General features: G+C 61.6%; 1 protein-coding gene across 1 annotated transcript in view; it reads right to left on the bottom strand.

The window, feature by feature from the left end:
• The window catches only part of RAI1 (retinoic acid induced 1), a 105073-nt gene extending 102649 nt beyond the window's left edge, over positions 1–2424 (bottom strand). Inside the window, exon 1 of the mRNA XM_037808591.1 lies at positions 2328–2424. The gene's annotated coding sequence lies outside the window, so the exon portion shown is untranslated. The remainder of the gene's footprint in view (positions 1–2327) is intronic.
• Positions 2425–19661: the final 17237 nt, after the last annotated feature.

Genomic DNA, 19661 nt, shown 5'->3' with positions numbered 1-19661 from the left:
GGGTACGTCCAAACTGTTAATTCGGGTTACTGTGCGGAGGGGGTGAGGGGCAGGGGACTTTTGCTTTTACTGTATAGACTTCTGGCTTATTTGCATTTTTCACAATGAGAACGCATCCATGTGCTGCTTGAGACATTTGAAAACGAGAGAGAAACGTGCAGGCCCCACTGAAGGTTTGCCGGTGAACAGACGGCAGATATGCTTTCTAGGCCTGATTTTTCAAACTCCGGGTATGACCCTTTAGTGGATTGTGAAACCAACCTAGCGGGTTGCAACCAGCAATTAAAAAAAAAAAATCGGACCAGAACAGAAAGTATCAGAGCCTCACAGAGCAGACAAAGGAATTATTTCATAAAACTTTGGTTTCAGTTTTATATACACACAGGGGTGGGAGGTGAGTCGTGACCTAAAATTTCTCCTGGTGGGCCACTGGTGAGGGTGTGACTTAGAGGTTAAAAGTGAGTAAGTCAGGGTCCCTGCTCTGGGGGCGCCACGATCTGTGGGAAAGACATAGTTTTAGGGCAAGCAGGTTCCTTCTGTTTACACGGAAGCCCCAAGCATGGGGGCTGCTCGGAAAGGGCCGATTCCACCCACTTCACTGAGGCAGGGGCTGGCACTGGGACCACACAGCCCCCAACACATCCCCTTTCCACCAAGGCGGGGCAGTGAGAGCCTTTGGGATGAAGTCTTGGGGAGACCATGGCTGTGTCCACTTCTCCTTGTCCCCAAGGATCTTCTGGGGCCTCACGGGCCCCCTCCTCGGCTGTCAGTGGGGGAAGCGGTGGGAAACCAGAAGATTCCTTCCCGTCTCCCGCATGGCAAGGCCCAGTGCCCCTGAAACCCCGGAGACCCTGGGCCTCATAGCGGGGTGGGGGTCGGGGATCAGGGGCAGGGCTCTCCATGAGCCCGCAGTGGGGGGCTGCGCCCAGCCAGGGTGCGCCTGATTCCCTGCGACAGAAAGGGGGTGGGGTGGGCAGGGGGAGAAGCAGCAGCAGCGCCCCCCGCCCCAGGCCGCCATCGCGCTGGCGCCTCCACATCGCGGCTGGCCTGACCCGCCCCGCGCTCCCCCCAGCACAGCCGACAACTAAAACAGATAAAATAAAAAGAAGCAATTCCCTGCTCTGACGTCAGCGCGAGGTCTGGCCGCCCGCCGCGCCGGGGGCTGGACTGCGCCCAGATGTGATGCCCTTGAATCCGCCACGCGCCGCTGGGCCGGAACGGGGACGAGGGGCGCGCCGGGGGTGCGGGGCGCCGTGCGGGTGCGCGCCGGCCGGGTGCCCCCGGGGTCGCCGTGCATGAGCGCCGCCTGCCCCCCCCAGCCCCACGGGCGAGCGCATTGTTACCTTCGGTTTCACCCGTGCAGAGCCGAGGCCCCCCAGCTCCCGGCTCCCCTGATGGAGGGCTCCTGAGAGGAGGCCCGGGAGCCCCAGGAAGGGGAAACGTTCGTTGGGAAAACCGGCGCCCCAGGAAGCTCGGGCCGCAGGGGCCTGGGGCCTGGTGTTTCGCTTCCCTTCTGCCCCTCCTCGCGGCTCCCGGCGCGACCCAACTCCAAATGTCACCCCCGCGTCCCGCCGCCCCCTCGCCCCGCTGCGCCTGGCGACGCCCCGGGGCCGGGACCGCTGGGAGGCCCCCAGTCCCCTGCTTCAGTGGCAGGAGGGGGGCGGCTTCGGAAAAGGGCCGTGGGGTGGGGGACCGGGCTCCCGTGGCCGGGGGCCCCAGCCGTGACGTCACCCCCGGAGGGCCCGCGCGCCCCGCGCCCGGCCGCCGCCGCGCTCCCCCGCCGCGGGGGCCGCTTCCTGCCCGGCCGCGGGGCCTGCGCACAGGCCCGGGCGCCGCTGCCCGGTGGGGGCCCGGCGGGCACCGCAGAGCGCCCCGCGCGCCCCGCCGCGCCTCCCGGGGCGCACGGAGAAGCCAGCCCTCCGCCCCCCACCCCGGGCGCACTCACAAAGCCCCCCACTCGCCCCGGCGCCGCGCGAATGCTCCCGACGTCTCCACGCCATGCTCGGCAGGCCCTCCGCGCCCACCAAGCACGCAGAGCCCCCGCCACCCACACGACCCTCGTTCTCGCCCCCCACTCCACGAACCGACCTCCCAGCCGTCCGCGCAAATCATCCAGGAGACCCTCAGCCGCGGCGCAGGGCGCCCCCGCCCCGCAGCGCCCCAGACGGACGGCCGGTGACCTCGCGCACCCCCCACGCCACACAAAGCAGTGACCCCCGCGGGCCTCCACACTGCGACCCACCGCGCGCGCGCGCGCCCCGGAACCCGCTTGGGCCTCCCGCTCTGTCCGGGGTCCCCACGCCGCGCGCCCCCCGCTCGGTGCTCACCTCGGCGCCCGCGCTCACGCGGGGGCCCGCGGTCTAGCGCGGCGACTTCGCGGCCCGGAGGTCCGGGCGGCCATGGGGGTCGGACGCGGCGCCGGGCCGGCCCGCGGCCAGGTAGGAAGGAGGGTGGGCCGCGGAGCCCCCTCCTCGCGCCGGCGCTCGGGCCGCGGGCAGGGCGGCCTCCTCGGCGGCCTGTCGCCCTCGCCGCCGCCTCGCTCTCCCAGTCCTCTCCGAGCCCGGCCGCGGGCGGGGGCGGCGCCCGGGGGCGCGCGGAGCCGGCGAGCGGCTCAGGGACCGGGCCCTGGCCGCGCACCCGGCCGGGCCTGCCTGGTGTCCGCGGGCGCCGCGGGGAACTGCGATCGGCTCCGCGCAGGAAGAGCGGGCGGGCGGCGCGCGGGGGGAGCGGAGAACCCGAGCGGGAGGGAAAAAGTTCCCGGGCGGCCTGGCCGCGCTCGCTCTCCGCCCCGGGCGCCAGGTGGGCCGTGCGCGCCCCGACAGCACCCCCTGGCGGCCCGCCGGCCTGGGGGGAGGGGGCTGGCGGGGGACCCAGGTGCAGCCCCCCAGGCCTCGCCCGCCGCGCCACCGCCCCGGGGACGCGCGGGGCGCAGGTGGGGCGAAGGGGCAGAGGATGTGGCCCTGCGTCCTCCCCTCGGGCGCGTCCAGACTCCGGCCAGGCCCCCAGCCCCACCCCACTGCTGGCCCTCACCTGGGATCTCTTGACAGTTTGGGCACCGTTTGTGATTTCCGAACTCAAAAGCCTGACACCTCAATTTCTTCATTTATTGGGCACCGGGCTGGGTGCTGGGGAATCAGCAGAGACTTAGCTATAGTCCCAGGGCTGACATCCTGACAGGGAGACACAAGCAGCAAACAGGCACAAAAAGATCATTTCAGAGAGCAATAAGTGCTAAGAAGGAAATCAGCAGGTGGCATGATGAAGGGGGTGAGAGTGAGCCATGGGAGCAGAGAACTGAGCAGCAGGAAGGGGCCTTCCTGCAGAGCAAACGTCAAGTGCAAAGGCCCTGGGGCAGGAAAGAGCTTGGTGCCAAGCGCGGCGGTGAGAAGGCCAGGAGCAGGGGGCAAGCAGTGAGTCCCATGCAGAGTGCAAAGAGGTGACGGCAGAGAGGCGATGGAGGGCTGGGGCCTGCAGGGCTGCAGAGGGCCTTCCGAGGAATTTGGATGGAGTTCTGGTGCCGTGGGAAGGAAGCCATTGGTGGATTTTAAGCCAAGGAATGAGTGTCTCTCTTAACTTAGAGTCCCTCTGCACTTGCCACTCAAAGGCAAGCTCCGGTGGAGGGCCTCTGCCACCCGCTCGGGAAGCCGCCCACCCTTGTCCTCCACGTCTCCCATGAGGAGGGTGGGGTGGGAAAGGCATCAGAACTCCCAAGCGTCCTAGGGCAGGTGAGGTCCCCACTCCAACCTCTTTTTTCTCAACTGTGAAACAAGGTACTGTAGTGGGGACAGCACCCTTACCCGGTGCCAGGCCCAGGACCCCTTTCCATGCATCACCTCACTTGGTCCCAGCAACCCCAGCACCTTCGTGGGCGAGGAAACACAGGTGCAGAGGGGCGTCACCTGCCCAGGTTCTCACAGCTCAAGCGGCAGAGCCAGGGCTCGCAGCGGCTCCGCAGCTCATCCCCCAGGGCAAGTGTCAAGAGAAAGTTAGAAACCCAGTGGCCATGTGCCCCGGGGGTGAACGGTCCTGGGCGCAAGCTCGGGTTCTGGGGAGGCAGAGCTGCTTTCTAAGTCTGGCTCCTCTGCGCCCAGCTGGGTGGCTTTGGGCGAGTCACTTAAACTTGCTGAGTCTCAGTTTTCTCATCTGTAAAATGGGTTAATGGTAGAGCCTCCCTCAGAGACATTTAGAGGATAAATGTGTGAGAGAAGCCCCTGCTCCTGGCTGGAGCGAATGCTGTCGTTGTTTTAGGTGAAATTCTCTAGGAATGGGAAGGGGCCCTTTCCCCCACCTAGTACCTCTGTAGCCCCCTCCGTGTCCTGCCCCCTCTCCCTGCCTTGCCTTCACCTGCGCCTGGGGAGAACCCTGGGGAAGGACCAGCTCCAGAGCCTCAGTGGAGACAGGTAGAGGAGGCCTCCCTGGGGGGGCTGTGGTCACTTTCCGGAGCCCCAAGGCCAGTTCCTCCCCCCCACCCCCAGAGGCAAGGCTCATGGGAAACTGCCGGGAGCCCTCTCCGGAGAGCCCACTCTCTGGCCTTGGTGCCAGGGGTTTGTCCAATTCATTGGCATCATATGCACCAGGCTGGGCTCTGGGCCCTGTGCTCGGGGCAGGAGGACCAAAGAGGACAAGTGACAAGCCGAGCCTCCTTGGGGGCCACTGCTCAGGTCCAGTTCAAGAAAGCGCCCAGGAGGGAGGGATTCACGCTCCTGGATGTCAGGGAAGGCTTCCTGGAGGAGGGGGCCTTTGAGCCAGGCCTTGAGGGGTGGGCAGGGGAAGGACGCCTGGGTCGAGGAGGAAAGGACGTGGAGGAAAACAGAGGAGAACTTGGGCCTCAACCACCGGGTGGAAACACTGACGACTACCCTGTGGGAGCCCTTACCACATGCCACGTGCTTTCCACGTGTCTGAGTGTGCCGTGGCTGCTGTAACAAGTCAATCATGATCTGTGCGGCTGGAACAACACACACGGCCTCCTTCTCGTGGAGTTCTGGAGGGCAGAAGTCCAAAATTAGTTTCCCTGGGCTAAAGCCCAGGTGTCAGCAGGGCTGGTCCCTTCTCGAGGCTCTGGGGGAGAGTTCGTTTCCTCTCCTTTTCCAGCTTCAAATTGAATCCCACTGTCCTGGTCCCTTTTGTCATACACTGTCATAGTCACAGTTTCTGGGGATTAGGACCTGATGTCCCTGTGAGTCGTTATTCAGCTGACCTCAGTTGCCTTCTCTGAATGCTCCCTAATCACAACCCATTTTACAGACAAGAACAGCCAGGCTCAGAGAGGTGAAGGCACTTGTCCAAAGCCACACAGCAGGTGAGTTGATTCACCTGCTCCGCACATTCAGGGAGGACTTCCTGGAAAAGGTGGCACGCGAGCTGGGCTCTAAAGAGTGACATCTCCCTGAGCTGGAGAGTGGCTGTCAGAGTGGGGCGGCCATGGCCAATCCATCCCAAAGCAGCGCTGAGTGATGCTGGCTGGGAGGGTTCACTGGCAGCAGAGTCGATCCCGTGGGGATTTCTGCTAAGCACCTGCTTGGCATTCTCAGTCGGAGGAGGGCAGGAGGGCCCGAGGGGCTGGTGGGCTCTGTGCCACGGAGGGACCCCGCAGACAGCCTTGGTGGGGGGGTCTCAGAGTGGCAGCTCGTGCAGCTGGGGTTGTGGGAGTGGATGACCAACTGCTCGCCGGCCGGGAACTGAAATGCCGTTAAGGAATCCGAATGCTTGGGGCAGGGGCTACCACTACCTACTGTTTAACCCCACATTTAAGTCCCTGGCTGCCTTCGGCGGGCGTTTGGGTTTGAGACCCACCACTGAAGACACAGCTCAGCATCCGGGATCCGTGTGGCCTTGAACTTCCCCTCTTTGGGCCTCTGTTTCCTCACTTGTCAGGAGGAGATAAGGATCCCTGCCTGGGGGAGAGGGGCCCCTGTGGGAAAGTGGAGGGGCCTCAGGCAGCAGACAACCCCCTGGAAGGAGAATCCTGCGCCCCAGAGGGGCTGGGCTTGTCGTTTGCTCGCCAGTAGACCGCACTGGGGCCGGGGGCAGCACGGAGCAGTCTCCAGAGACCCAGAACCCGGAGGCCGTGTGTGTCCCAGGACGGAGATTGGTTCTGAGGAATTGGCCGGCGGCACTGTGGGGACAGTCAGGGCTGAAGTTTGTCGGGGAGGCCGGCAGGCTGGAAGCTCAGAGAGCAATGGCTACTGCCGTCTAGGGGCAGAATGTCTTCTGCGAAACCAAGGTCTGAGCTCCCCGGCCCTTTGCACCTTGGCGCTCCGGGCGGGTGCTGGCCGGTGCCTGCCCCCGGCTTCTGCAGCCCCATCGCTGGCGCTGACCCCTGCCAGGCCCGCCGTGTCGGTCTGTGAGGTCGAGACTCTTACCAGGGCCATTTCTCAGAGAAGATAGAGGCCCCGAGAGGCGAGGAAACTTTGCCGCGATGGGTTGGGGCGAACTGCCGAGTCGGTGGGCGGAGGGGGGAGACGGGATAGTAGAGGGGGGCCCGCTCTGCCCGGGCACCCGGGGCCACCCTCCCCTCTGCGCCTGGTGGGGAGGATTTAAAGCACTTTGTACCCACTGCAGACCCGAACTCCTCCTGCTGCTCTCTTGGCCCCTCCTGCCTCCAGCCTCCACCGCCCCAGGCAGCGAGGTGAACCGAGTCATTTCTTGCAAAGAGCCTGGCAGGGAGGCGCTGGGGCGGAGCGGTGGGGCGGCCCTGGGGCCCCCTGCAAAGCCCCTGAGCTCCAGGGGAGGAGGACAGGAGCAGCCCAGCTTTGCCTGGCTCCCGAGTGCAAGCACCCCAGGGCCAGGGGCTTACATTTAGTTCAAGGGATGCCTCTTAAGGGCCAGACAGGCACCCCTCGGGTCTTCCTTCCATCCATCCATCCGTCCATCCATCCTTCCATTCATTCAATAAATGTTTATGCATTGTTCTAGTTTGCTAATGCTGCCGGAATGCAAAACACCACAGATGGATTCCCTTTTATAAAGGGGGTTTATTTGGCTACACAGTTACAGTCTTAAGACCATAAAGTGTCCAAGGTAACACATCAGCAATCGGGTACCTTCACTGGAGGATGGCCAATGGTGTCCGAAAAACCCTGTCAGCTGGGAAGGCACGTGGCTGGCGTCTGCTCCAAGTTCTGTTTGCAAATGGCTTTTTCCCAGGACGTTCCTCTCTAGGCTGCAGTTCCTCAAAAATATTACTCTTAGTTGCACTTGGGATATTTGTCCTCTCTCAGCTTCTCCGGAGCAAGAGTCTGCTTTCAACGGCCATCTCCAAAATGTCTCTGTAAGCTGAAGCTCCTCTCTCAGTTCCAGTGCGTTCTTCAAAGTGTCCCTCTTGGCTGTAGCAAGCTCGCTCCTTCTGTCTGATCTTATATAGTGCTCCAGTAATTTAATTCAGACCCACCAAATGGGCGGGCCAACACCTCCATGGAAATTATTCAATCAGAGTCATCACCCACAGTTGGGTGGGGCAGATCTCCATGGAAATACTCAAAGAATTTCAGTCTAATTAACACTGATAGGTCTGCCCACACAAGACTACATCAAAGATAGTGGCATTTGGGGAGACACAATACATTCAAACCAGCACATGCATCCAGGCCCTTTTCCAAGCTGCACCACCCAACGGGAATGGGGCGATGCAGACCTGGTCCCCAAAGCCCCCACAGTCTGGCAAGAGGGACCATTCTGGGAGCTTTGATACTGCATCCCCCACCCCCCAGGAAAGGCCACGTTTACCACAAATCCCCTTGCATTGGGAATTAAAATTGGAGTTTCTTTTGAAAAATGAGATAAAAGCTATGGAAATACATACCTTTTATCTCCCACACCACAGAGTTTAGGTTCATGTGCTAATTCTTAGGCTCATGTGCTAATTCTTAGGTTAATGTGCTAATTCTTAGGTTGAAAAAAGTTAAAATGTGGGGAGGCATCATTTTCCCCACATGTTGCCTGGTGGTCCCTATTAGGCCCTTCCCGGATGGGAACTACCCAGAGGCTCCGACAGGACACACACCCTCTCCCAGGGCCATTCTGCGTTCCCTGATGCTCAGACCATTTTCTCCTTCACATTTTGGGTTGTCATTATCTAGACTCAGCTCACCTAGCCTATTTGTTAGCCACTCGGAGTGACCCCAGGAATTCTCCAACATCACTCTCTTCAACATCACGAAATTCTCCAACTTGGGCAAGATTTGAAGTTGTCTTTTGGAAAAGCAAACCTAACCTACTGAAAAGATGCTGAAGGGCTGGGTGGGGAGGACGGCGAGGACTGGGCAGGGTGGGATGTTTGATTACGGTCTGAGTCAGTAAGTGGCCGGGGCCTTTGAAAACATTTTCATGTTTTAAAAATCGTTACGTCCAACTGTGATACAGGATGCTCAGCTAACGAAATTCCTATCGTCTTGAACAGCTGCACGAGCCCAGGACCACTTGCGTCTGGGGTTACACAAAAGAGGGCGCTCATGCCAGGGTTGTCGGGAGCTCTGCTAAAGAACCCTGGTGCCACCTCATTCGCCCTGTGATTCTCTCCCACTTTCGTGCATGTGGGCCGGGCCGGGCTGGCCCAGAGATGGTCATGTGACTCAGCGCCCCATTTGCCTGGCCATAGCGATTGGCTCAGGAATGGTTACATGACCCAGGACCCCTGGGACTGCTGAGCCTTGCAGGAGCCCCGAGGGGCTGCTCATCTGGTCAGCTGTGGGGCCCGAGACTAAATCCCAACCTGGAGGAAAGCAGGTTGGAGAGCCACACGGGGCACCTGGATCCAGCTAGACCTGAAGCTCGTCAGAAATCCCCAGAAGTCCAGTTACCTGAGCCACTACCTTTCCTTTTGGCGTAAACCTGCTTGAACTGGCGTTCTGTCACTTGCAGCTGAAAGACCTTTTCTCCTTGAAGAAGTGACAAAGAAGTTGGGACCCGGAGGTACAGGGGGAGTTAATTAGGCTAGAGTTCTAACACGATGCCACAGAGAGGAGTGGGGCTGCCTTACCTGGAGAAGAAAAGTCTGGACTGGGGAGAGGAGGCACACGATCACGTCCTCAAAGATCTGAAGGAGCACCTGGCCTTGTGTCAAAACCTACAGACTGTGTGGTCCAGTGGGCAGGAGAACCCTGGAGGAGGGTTTGACTCATTATGAGAAAGAACTTTCTCACAATCAGAGCTGTCCAAAGAGGGCTGCTGGTTACCTGGAGAGAGAGTAAGCTTCCCGTCTCTGGGAGTATGCAAACAGAGGCAGGGATGTGAAGACGGGGACCCACACTGGCTGGAAGGACAGTGATTCTGTGATTGAATGAATATGACTTGGTCCCTGGGTCCAGGTCCACAAGTCACTTCCAATGTTTATTATAGAATAGTTAAGATATTCAAGAAATAAAGCCTCACCAACAACACTGAGCTCCTGATCATGGGCTCCCCCTGACCACCCCCCAGCTCGTCCTGAAGCTCTCACTACATACACACAGCTCTATGTGATATGTACGTCTTTTTAAAATAGCGGGGTTGGAATTGCCATTCTCTTGGGTCCCACAGATTTTTTTATTACCAGTTGTTTTCATTTCCTAAGCAGCTCAAAGCGAACACCAACAATGGGAATTTATTAGCTTACGGTTTTGAGGCTAAAAGAAAGTCCAAAATAAGGCGTCCTCACGGCGATGCTTTCTTCCTGAAGACCAGCTGCTGGCGATCCGGGGCTCCTCGGGCACACGGCCAGGCACACGGCGGCGGCTGCTGGTCTCTCCCGTCTCTTCTGGGGTTCATTGCTTTCAGCTTCTGGCTTCTGTGGCTCCCTCTTTCTCTGTATTCGTTCCCTTTATAAAGGATTCCAGTAATAGGATTCAGACCCATCCTGAATGAGGTGGGCCCCACCTCAACCAAAGTGGGTTCTTCAAAGCTCCCACTTACAATGACGGGGTTCACACCCACAGGGATGGATTGGCTTAAGAAACATGTTTTTCTGGGGGTACACAGCTTCAAACAACCACACCAGTGGTGAAAATAAGATCTTAGCTACTAATAAATCATCTTTGTTTCCTTCCTTCCTCCCTTCCTTCCTTCCTTCTTTCCTTCCTTCCTTCCCCTTCCTTTTCCTCCCCTCCCCTCTCTCCCCTCCCTTCCTTCCTTTCTTTCCCTCTCTCTTTCTCTTTCTTTATTTCTTTCTAATAATAACAGAAAAGTCTTACAAAAGCTATTCTCAGTTTTCACCTGTTTATATAAAAGCATTCTCGTGCCCTCCGCTCTGCACCTCCGACAGCCCGGACTCTGTTCCCCGAGTCTGGCCCTGGTTTCCCCATGTGCACAATCCGGGGCTGTGGGGCCTGAGAGTGATATTCTCATCATCGTCATCCTGGGGAATCGCCCCCCACCCGGCGGCTACCCTAGGTCAGGGAGCCTCCACCCCTCCCCCTCCTTGTCTCCCTCCCTCCGCATCCAGCTTGTCATGAGCTCCAATCTGTTTTGCCCTTTGCTCCACCCCCCTCCCCGAATGCAGCTGCCTCATCTGATCTCCCAGACTTCAACCCTCATATCCACCCTCCTAGTGGCTGCCCGAGTCATTGTTCCACAGAACTGTGTTGCCCCCTTGCTTGCCCCTCTTGTCCCCCTCCCAAGGCTGGCCTGCTGCACACACAGCCTTCCTTGCTCCGTCCCTGCAGAACGACCTGCAGGTCCCTAAATGGCTTCATGCCTTTCTCCTCTGAGCATCCCCACATGCTGTTCCCTGTGCCTGAGATGCCCTTCCCCCACTGCTCGATCTGGCTCAGCTCACAAGTGGGCTCCCCAGGATGCCTTCCCGGATGTCCTCGGGTCCCAGCATGCCCTTGGGCCCTTGGCAGTGCCCCCCACTGCGTTTTACAGACCTACAACATTTGTTCTTCATGCGTCTCTCTTGTCCCTGGGTGGTAAATTTCTTCAGGGCAGGAGTGATTGTCACATTTGTGATTGTCACATCTGTGAACAATTTTAAAAAAAAGACGAAAAACAAAACAGTACCAGGCATTTTTCTAAGCTCTTTGCACCCACCTCATGAGAGCCCAGCCAGGGGGAGCTGACTCACCCCCACGTCACAGACGACGGGCAGCGGCCTGAGGAGGGGGATCCGTCTCCCATGGCTGCTGTAACAAACGACCACCACCGTCGGGGCCTAGAACGACACACGTTTGTTCTCTCCCAGCTCTGGGAGTCAGAAGTCTAAAATCAAGGTGTTGACACCTCCCGGAAACTTCTGAAAGAACCCTTTTCCCTGCTTTCTCCAACTTCCAGGGGTTTCTGCAGTCCTGGGCTCACGGCCCCTTTCTCACATCACTGGAAACTTTTGCTTCCCTCGTTGCATCTTCTCTGGGGAGGCCAGTGGTGTCTGCTTCCTCTTTTAAGGACACTGGTGACCACATTTAGAAGCCACCCAGAAAATCCGGGAGGCTCTTAAGATCCTCCACGGAAGCACATGAGCACCGTTCTCTGCCCGCGTGGGGTAGCGCTCACGGGTTCAGGGGTTAGGGCGCTGCCCTGCCCGGGAGGTTTGCACCTGGGGTGGCCTCCAGGTGGAGGGAGCAGGTGCCGCCAGGGGTGGGGGGAGGCGGCGGCCTCAGCCAGGGGCGGCGGGACCGGATGCAGCTGGGGGGCAGGAGGCAGCACCTCTGTGCCCTCTTCTGCCACGGCCGGGGTCCCTGCAGGGTGGAGGGTGGGCGCACTGCCCCCCACCTCCTCCCCGAGGGACAGCAGGGCCCGTGTCGGCCTTTCTCGTGGCCGATCCGCGTCTGCCCCTCACTTAACCCTGGCGACCCAGCACGACCTTCCGCCCGTCCCCTGGCAAGGGGGCACCCGCTCAGTAATCTGTGGGGCTCGTGTCCCCACTTCTCCTGGGACCCCCTGAGGGAGGTCTGTGGTCCGTCCGATTGCAGGGGCAGGGTAACAGCCGCAGGACGCGCTGGGGGGAGCTGGCACCCGGCACAGGGGAGGAGGCGGAGTCGGGCCCCAGGTTTGGGGGGACCCTGGGAGCCCCAGGCCCACCCCGTTTCAGGCCTGTGAGCCTGGAAGGTGCTCAGGTTCTGTCCAGCCCCCGGGGGAGGGGAGAGGGGCTGGTTCTGGGCTGTGGGGTGGGGGGGGAGAGGGGCGAGTGGGGGTGAATGCAGAAGAGAGGGAGTGGGGGGGCTGGAGTGCAGGATGGGGGCTCGGGGTGGGGGTGGGAGGGGGCGGGAGGGGTCGCCATAGTAACAGGACCGGCTCTGCTCGGAGGCTGGAGCTGGCGCTGGGGAAGGAGATAAAACGTTTTCTATCGATCGCTGTCGGGAAAGCGGCCGCCATCAGCCCCTGCAGCCGCCGGGCCGGGCGGGGGTGGGCACGCAGGGGTCCCGGGGTGCAGGAGGGCGAGGCCCCGGGGGGCCGACGGGGCCGGGAGAACAGCCACCTGCTCCTGCTGGGCCCCTGCCTCGGTCTCCCGTTCTGCTCCGGGGGGCGGCGCCCGAGGCTGCCTGCCTGGCTCCCCAGGGCTGGGGGGTGTCCGGGAGGGGGTCTGCGGGCGCCCCTGCCCCTTGGCCGGGGTGTGCTCGGTTGTCTGCACCTGGGGAGCGCGGGGAGGGCGCGGGGCCGTCTGGGGCGCCAGCGGCTGCAGGGAAGGGCCCGGAGACCCTGAGGGGACAAACTCCGGCTTCCGAAGCTGCCGGGACGGTCGTCGTCGGGGCCTCCCTGAGCTCCTGTGCATGTGTCACACGGGCACGGCCTGCACATCCCTGTGCGCCCGTCCGCCCTCGGGCTGTGGGGGCGCCCAGCGGGGCGGGGGTGCCCTGGTGACAGAGCCAGACAAGCCCCCATCCTCAAGCCTGCCGGGGCGACGCTTCTGGGGGGCGGGGGGATGGTGAGGAGAGGGCTGAGGCCTGAGGGGGCAGGGAGACGGCTTCTTAATTTAGGTCTGAAGGTCGGGGGGCTTCCTGGAGGAGGCGGCCAGGCCAGGACTGTGCTGGCAGACCCGGGAACAGGGAGGGGAGCTGCGGGGATGGGGGGCAGGAAGGCAGGGTGGAGGGGAGGCGACGAGAGCGGAGGGGAGCAGGAGGGCCTCGGCGGCTGTGGCGAGACCTCCGGCTTTGGGTCCGGGTGAAGCGGGAGCCGCTCAGGGAGGGCCCCCCTGGCTGTGGATGGGGGGGCCGGGGCGGAGGCGGAGGGAGGCCGGGAGCTGGGCAGGGGCCGTGGGGGTGAAAAGCCCCGATGCCAAATACGTGTCCAAGGCGACGTTGTGGGGCAGGAAAGAGAGGGGCCCGGGACACTCCGAGTGTTTGTCCTGAGCAACCGACAGGGGGTGCGTCTGAGCGCAGGTGCCCGTGGCCCCGGGTGGGTCCCTGGTGGTGGGAACTGGGGGCGTGTGGGTGTGTGCGGGGTTGTCCACGCAGCAGGATGGGCTCGTGCACGTGTGCAAGGCTGGCTGTCGGGTCTACAGGGTGGGAGGTCCGACTTCTGGCCCCACCGAGCCAGCCCCCGGCCACGGCAGAGGCCAGAGCGGCCCCCCGGACTTGCTCTCCTGGGGCCCTCGGACCCTCCTGCTGCCCCTGGCACCCACAAACGAGGGGTGTCCTCCGCCACGCCAACCCCGGCGTCTCTCGTCCCCACGGCCCTCCAGGGCCCGCAGCAGGGGACAGGCGAAGAAAGAGGGAAGCGGGGGAGGCCGGGGGACACGGCAGGCCCCGGGAAAACGGTGGAGAAAATAAGGGACGCTTTAGAGAGAAAACCCCCAAGACTGGCCATGTGTCGTTGGGGTGCTCCCACCCTGGGACCCCAAAATGAGGACACTGGCCCATTGCCTGCATCGTGAGCAAGTGCTCTGAGACGTCCCTCCGTCCCCAACTACCCGCTTCCCACAGGCCGGAAGGAGCCTGCTTGCCACTCAGTCCGGAGTTCACCCCCTCTTCCACACACCCCCAGCCCGGCACCCTCCAGCCCAGTCCACACACCAGCTTCGGGGGGCCTGTAGAGACCCCCGAACGCAGGTGCTCGGCTCAGCTTCACGGGCACCCGGTCCCCTGTCATCGCTGCTGCCGTGTGATCCTGGGTGTCGCGTCTCCCCTTTGAGGGGCACCCCCTCTGCAGCCTGGAGCGGTGGCACTTATTCTATGGGGTTATCTGTGTCAGGGGATCGGCCATTACCTCTGCGAGCCTCAGTTTCCCAGTCTGTCACTAAGGGCTGCAGGAAGCTGAAACAAGGGGCTGTCCATGGAGCCACCTCGCCCAGCACCTGGCTGCGGTTTGGGCCCCGCCGTCCCCCACCCCCATTACCTCCTCTCCCCTTCCCTGGACCCCGAGAGCCCAGATTCTGGGGGACTCTCTCGAGACCCGTGGCATCCCTGCTGGGAGGGTCCCCGAGCTCTGCTCACGCTCACCCGAGGGCCAAAGCCAGAACCAATGTGGGAGCTGGTGGGTCAATGCGTCTGGGGCTCCAGCTCGGAGGCTGTGTGGCCCTCCATAGCCAGCTGAAAAGACCCTTCCGGAAGGTTCTCGTGCCTGATCCCTGGCGTCTGCAAGTGCCCCTTCCGATGGCAAAAAGCAAGGGCCTTTGCAGGTGTGGCTAATTTAAGGCTCCTGAGACGGGGAGACGAGCCGGACGGTCTGGTGGACCCTCACAAGAGGAGGTGAGGGAGGTGGGACACACGGGGGAGAAGGCCACGTGAAGACGGAGCAGAGGGGCGTCACAGGTGCTGACCCAAGGATCGGCGAGGTGCAGCCGCCAGTCGAGGAAAGCCGGTGGCCGCCCGCACGGGATGAGGCCAGGCCTGGGCTCTCCCTCAGGCCCAGGGGGCGCAGCCCGGCCCGCAGCCTGATTTCAGCCCGTGGACACGGATTTTGGACTCCTGGCCCCCAGAAACGAGAAAATAAACTCCACTGTTGTTAGCCACCTGGATTGTGGCAATTTGTTACGGCAGCCACTGGCGTGGTGGGATTTCAGGGTCACGGCCCCGGGCCCCTTCCTGCCCATGGCACGTCCAGGGCTGGGTGGTCCCGCACTCCTGCGGGGAGGGTGGAGGGAGGCCAGCCAGGGAGGAGGGGGCATTCTGGGCATGGTGGGTGCCGGGAGCTATGGCTGAGCCAGGTCACCCCACCCCGCCTGACCCCCCACGGGTCCTTGGTGAGACAGGGAAGGGCGGGGGTCTCCCAGGAGCCAGTTTCCCTTGGGCCGAGAGCCGAGGGCCAGGCAGGTCTTCACCTGCCAAGGACCAGAGGGTGCTGGCAGAAGGCCGAGGCGTGTGCGGGTGCTGGTCCACCTGTGTGTGCACACCCGCGTGAGTGTGGGGCTGGCGTGCAGACGAGGTGTGTGCAGGGCGTGTGTGTGCACACCCACGTGAGTGTGGGGCTGGGCGTGCGGACGAGGTGTGTGCAGGGCATGTGTGTGGGCACACCCACGTGAGTGTGGGGCTGGGTGTGCGGACGAGGTGTGTGCAGGGCATGTGTGTGTGCACACCCATGTGAGTGTGGGGCTGGGCGTGCGGACGAGGTGTGTGCAGGGCATGTGTGTGCACACCCACGTGAGTGGAGCTGGGCGTGCGGACGAGGTGTGTGCAGGGCATATGTGTGCACACCCACGTGAGTGGGGCTAGACGTGCAGACGAGGTGTGTGCAGGGCTTGGTGTGCACACACCCACATGCAAGTGCTGAGCGTGTGCATTCTATATGGTAAACCGACGTGAGCTCTCTCCGAAGCCCCCCGCCCTGCCGGTGGGAAGTAGACTCTCAACAACGCTGCAGCCCCTTTACCCGCAGGGTGGTGCCGGGGTCCTCGGCCCCTCCCTGTCTGGCCTCCACCTCTGGGGGGCCCGTGAGCAGGACAGGGGACCCCTACCTGGTCCCAGCTCGGGGAGAGACCCGCAACCCCCCGGGAGAGGAGGTGCTGGGGCAGGGTTGCCTGCTTGGGGCTGGAGTGTGGGGTAGGGGCGGGTGAGGAACGGAACAAACCAGAAATTAACATCCAGTCCTCGTCTGAAACCCCAGGTTCGGGCCACCCAACTACCCATTAGCCTTGTGCAGCCATTTCCCCTTCAATTCCTTAAAATTAAATTAAATCAATGGTTTAGTCCCCCAGCCCCCAAGCGCCACGTTTCTAGTGGCTTCCGTGTTGGGTGGCACAGAGCTCTGCTGGGCTGCGCTGGAGCGTCCGTCCACTGCCGACACGTGTCCTCTGCTCTGGACATTTTGCAGACGGGGAGCGCGAGGCCCCGTGGTGGCTGGGTGCTGTGCGGATGAGCCGTGGCCTCCCCTCCACATCCGGGGGGACACCAGGTTTCGGATAGAACAGTGCTCCCCGGCTTGGAGGAGGAGCGTGTGAGGGGGGCCTGCTGGCCTGGGGGCTGCGTGGCTCCAGCCCGGCCTTGGGCACGTTACACCAGCGCTTTGTGTCTCAGTTTCCCCACCCACAAAGTGGAGCTAGTTACAGCCTCCTGGGGCCACTGTGTGACTTACGGGGGTCACCGTTGGCGATGCATGGGACAGGGCCTGGGGTATAGTAAGTGCTAATTAAGCGGTTTAATTTCGGAGCTGGTGTTCTCAACACTGTGTGGGCGCATACAGTCCTCTCCCAGAGGCTGGGGCTGGGGTTCACCCGCACTTAGGACCCCCCCCACCCCACACACACAAACTTGTGAGGTCTTTTAGAGTTCATTGGACCAACAAGTACAGCCCAGAGTTGGGGTGGCCACCAAGGGTGGGGAGAGCTGATCTGAGCAAAAGTGAACACAGAGGAAAGACATCGAGGGAGGCTGGTTCCTGAGGACATCCGAGAGCTGGATCCAGCTCTTCCTGAAGCTAGTGACGTTCCAGTTAGGCGAGCCAGTAATTTTTTTTTCATTTGCAACAGAGAGACTAATGTTAGGCCACCTGGTCTGACAGCTTGTCCCTGATGCTGGACTCTGCTGCATACCATTCTTACAGCTTGAATGCTGCTCATGACGGGGACCTCACCACCTCTCCAGGGCAGAGCCAACTCGGGCACAAGTGAGAGCTGGTCTGGGCAGAGCCCCGAGGGGGCGGCAGAGGCCTCTCTGAGAAACTCCCCTGGCTCAGCTGAAGGGCGGGACAGTGGCCTGCAGAGCCTGGTGCCAGCTCAGCCCTCTGGCGACTCCACGCTGGGGACCTGGAGCCCTTCCCTAAGCCCTGGTTTCCTCACCTGTCAGATGGTCTCCTGGAGGCTCCCAAATGGTGGCTGTAGTGAGGATGATGTGGGGAACTGTGCATGAAACGTCGGCACACGCCTCTGCCTGCTTTGGGCTGGGACTCGAGAGTGGACGCCCAGGCCCTTGGCTCGGAGGACGATAGGAGCCGTTCCACAGGCGTCTGGGCCTGCCCTGAGCCCCCGGCTGCCCCTGCTCGGCGGTCTCTGTGACCCCGCCCGGCTCTGAGCCTTCCGCCTGCTGCTGCTGTCATCAGTGAGGATGTGGGGACATGTTGTCATGGCGACACAGCCCATTGGAACTGGGGACCTTGAGTCATCGGGGCCTGTGTGTGTGTGTTGGAGTGTGTGTGTGCAGAGTTCCCATGTGGAGGCTGTTGCCTGTGTGGTGCCCGTGCCTGGCAGGTGTGATGGGTGCTGTGCGTGGTGTGTGTGTGTCATTGGCGGTGGCTGGAAGGGGGGGCCGGCACGGCCTGGGGTCTCTGCCTCGATCCCCCCTTGGGGTTCTGCCCCTCCCCTCCCACACCCTCAGGCCTGGGCAGATGGGGGTGGGGCATGCCCAAGGGCCGAGGTGGGGTGCCCTGTTCTGGGGTCCCCTAAACGGGCTTCTCCCAGCTTGCTGTGTGACCTCAGATGAGTCCCTGTCCCTCTCTGGTCTGCCCCCTCCCTCTCTCTGAGGTCTGGGCTGCTGGGCAGACCCAGTAAGATGAGGCTGGAGCGGGAAGCAGAGGGACTGGCCAGGCCGAGGGACATGTTCTACACCGTTCCGTGGTGAGCAGGGAGCCCTGGCAGCGCCGCAGAGTTTAGGGGGCCCTGGGGAATTTGGCCGGAATCCTGGCCTCCAGGGTCTGGGAATTTTCATAAGGGAACAGCCTTCCCTGGTCCAAACTGAGATTTAAAGAAGGCGACCCTTTAGCTCAGGGGTCTGCCACCTAAGGCCCACCAACAAAATTCAGCCGGGCGCCTGCTTTTGTGAGTCAAGTTTTATTGGAACACAGCCAGGCCCATTGGTTTATGTATCATCCACCACAGAGTCACGTAGCTGCGACAGAGACCCCAGGGCCCGCAGACCTAAAATATTTACTATCTGGCCCCTGATATAACTTGTCATCCAAATCAGCAAACTTCTGAGATGAAAGGGGCCTACTAATAACTTCTCTAGGACCCTGGGCATGAACGGGGAGTGGCCAGAGCAAGAGGAGATGTGTGATTGCCCTAGGCTGCAGTCACTGGTCCACTCAGACCTCTGACTCCTCACCAGCAAATTCATGGTTCTGATTGTCAGAACTGAGGTGGGGGGTGCAGAGGCTGCCCGTGGGGCCCGTCTCCAGTGGTTCAAGGCAGCACAGGCTCCCCCAGCCCTTCCCGATTGCAGCGCTGAGACTTGGGACCTGGCTGGCGGCCACATGGGGGGAATTTCACGAAGCCTTCTGTGGCCTGAGCAGACAGGGCCTGGGGCCTGGTAACAGAGCCTGGGCAAAGCAGGGCCACGTTCAGTCTTTCCAGAAGGTCGGCTGATCCGTCAGTCTCCCCGCCCCCCGTGGTCACTGCCCTCACTGCCATCACCGCCGGCCTGGGCAACGTGCTGACCTCTCAGCTCGCGTCTGTGTGTCCTTCCAGCTTGCATCTGTGTGTCCACCTTTCCCCAAAAGACCACGTGGCAGCCACAGCGGCCACTGGAGAATGTGACGGGCCGTGTCCCTCCCCTACTCGAGCTCCAGCCCCCCGTTTTCATCATCCTTAAAATGAAACCCCCTCCTCACTGCAGCCAACAAGGACTCGCATGAGCTGGTGCCCCCCACCCCACCCCTGCTTTCTTCACTCGGCTCCGCCGCGGTGATCTCATCACCGGTTCTCCAGCTCACCTCGCTCACCCCTGCCTCCTGGTACCCGCACAGGCTGTTCCCTCTGCTTGAATTTCCCTTCCCTGTGCTTCCCCCAAGACCGCTTCCCTCAGCCTCCCGTCTCGGCAAACTTGCCACCCCCCGGGAGCATGTCCCCGGCCAACTTCCCCGAGGCCGCAGGGGCTCCTGAGGAAAGTCCTGCTCTGACCATTTTTAGTTCAAAATTGTACACGCGCATCGTTGAAGGGGCCCGATAGTTCTCGTTTTCGTTTCCTAGGCTGCTGAAAGGCAAGTAAACAGGGTAAACAATGCGAATTGATTAGCTTACGGTTTTGAGGCTAAAAGAAAGTCCCAACTGAGGTGTCATCAGGTGAGGCTTATTCCCCGAAGCCGTGTGGCCCGCGAGCCGGGGTCCTGCTTGCCACACGGCCAGGCGGGTGGCGGCGGCTCCGGGTTCCACTCGCGTTCAGCCTCCGGCTGCTCCGTCTGGGCTCGCTCTCTCCGCCTGATTTCACTCTGCTTATGAAGGATCCAGTAACGGGATTAAGACCCATCCCGATTGAGCCAGGCCACACCCTGACCGAAGTCACCTCATCCAAAACTGCTACTTCAGTGGGTCCACACCCGCAGGGAGGGATCAGGTTTAAAACCGTGCTTCTCCAAACCGCCAGCTCATTAAGAACAAGGAC

This window comes from Choloepus didactylus, chromosome 18 (assembly GCF_015220235.1).
Source record: "Choloepus didactylus isolate mChoDid1 chromosome 18, mChoDid1.pri, whole genome shotgun sequence".
Lineage (NCBI taxonomy): Eukaryota > Metazoa > Chordata > Mammalia > Pilosa > Megalonychidae > Choloepus > Choloepus didactylus.
Note: the sequence above shows the minus strand (reverse complement) of the source record. Positions and strands in the feature narration are given on the sequence as shown.